Raw genomic sequence first — 2,043 nt, 5'->3', positions numbered from 1 at the left:
CTTCCTCATACACACACACACACACACAAATACACAAGCATGCACGCAAATAAACACACTAAGCATGTCATTCCAATTTAATGGCGACTTACTTTTTGCAGATTGACTGGCTGTGGCATGACGTGCCATCACCACAGTGTGTGGCTCCACGTTGCCAATTCGACATTTATTCGGCAAGAGAAAATGAAGCCGAATACGTGTGAAGGAATATGCAGACGCCATGTAATATTTTTGTTTGCCAAGTGGGGTTGTGTTGAACAGCACTCCTTCTTCGACACACAGACACACACACACACACACACGCACACACACACACACACTCACACACACACTCTCTTACTCTAACTCACGCACACACCAATGCACACACACATGCACGCTCACACACACACGCTCACACACACACAGACACACACACTCTTGCTCACACACACAAAAACACACACACACACACACACAAACACACCCTCAACCTTCATCAACCAAACACCCCCAGCACAATCACAACGACCACCACCTCCACCTCCACCACCACCACCACCACCACCACCTCCTCCACCACCACCACCAACACCCCCATCATCCAGGATGCAGTTAACCCTGCATGTGTCAAATAACTCACAGAGTCAGTCGCGAGCATGTCACCCATTTCCGTCAAAACACAAAATGAGATTGCTACTTCATACCACCTAACCAGTGTGATTTTGTTCCCTGTGTATTGACGCCTAGGCCACGTTTCCGCTCCGCCATTCAAGGCTATTTACTTCATTTCCTGTAACCACGGTTATGAAACGCTCTCTCCCGTATCTTACTATTTACCTTGTCTGTCCATAGTCACGAGCAAGGCAGGAATAATTTCCTGTTCGCCACCCCTGGCACCTGGAACACGCTCTGATACAGCGTGACGGAGACCTAATCAGATTGGTGGTGGGAGTTCAGACATGTTAATGAAGCGTATGTGTAGTGTTTTGTATCTTTGCACCCAAAGTTCTACTTTTCCATTCTTTACGCTCTCCACACGATTTTGTAATTTGCACACAAATTGTTTGCTTGAACATGTCAGAGTTCATGAATAACATTACACCGTCGTCGGTGAAATAACAGTAAACACCAATAAATGATGGCTTCAAATTTGAACCAATTGAAGGGTTCCAATTGGCCGCAGCATGGGCCGGCCAATCAAATCCCTTCAACCCGCATAATCACAAAGACAACCCACTGTTCCAACTCATCAGCCTCCTGGAGTGCTCGGCTATTGCATGATCACTGTCTTAGGCGCGCTGCAATTAACGTACAGTCGACGGCTGAAAGCTGCACAAGGGAACGTGGGGAATATTACAAGCGCCATCACCAGGGGGTATTGAAGGGGGGGCTCCGGGTTCACACAGTAAACCAGCAAACCGCTCGGCGTGCTTCAACACACACACACACCAACTGGGGCTGGTGGGTTAGGACACTTAATCAAGCGGCATTGACTTGTGAGACGCTCCCTTAATTGACTCCCGCTAGAGATGACGAGACTGGTTAATATTCCGAGCGGTTTCTATAAGGGGGGGCGGGGTGAAGGCTCAGCCTGGGTGCTGGCCCCCAGGATCCCTGCTCGTTGGAGATGAGGCGCGTCGAGGGGCCACGAGGGTGCCGGAGTGAGTGAGTGGGTGGGGGGGGAGGTTCACTTTAGTGGGACTTTTTGGTGGGCAGATGATTAATGCAGGAGCTTTGACGCACACACACACACACACACACAGACATATACACACAGACATATATACACACACTCTGACACACACACACACACGCAACGCACGCACGCACGCACGCACACACACACTCACACACACTCCACCCCTCGCCATTGTGAGTGTGCCCAGCTCATTTAGGCCCCATACGTTTTTATTGATTAATTCATGACCACGATTAAATTTGCACAAGTTGCCAATTGTCCTTCACAACTTCTGACCGTGGGGGGTGGGTGAAGTCGGGGGTGGGTGGGGGGTTTGGGATGCGCCGCCCTTGCGGTGATGATGGGTGCAGGGTGCCGAGGGG

This window comes from Pollachius pollachius, assembly GCF_949987615.1.
Source record: "Pollachius pollachius genome assembly, chromosome: 16".
NCBI lineage: Eukaryota > Metazoa > Chordata > Actinopteri > Gadiformes > Gadidae > Pollachius > Pollachius pollachius.
The sequence above is the reverse complement of the archived record's forward strand: the minus strand, read 5'-3'. Positions refer to the sequence as shown.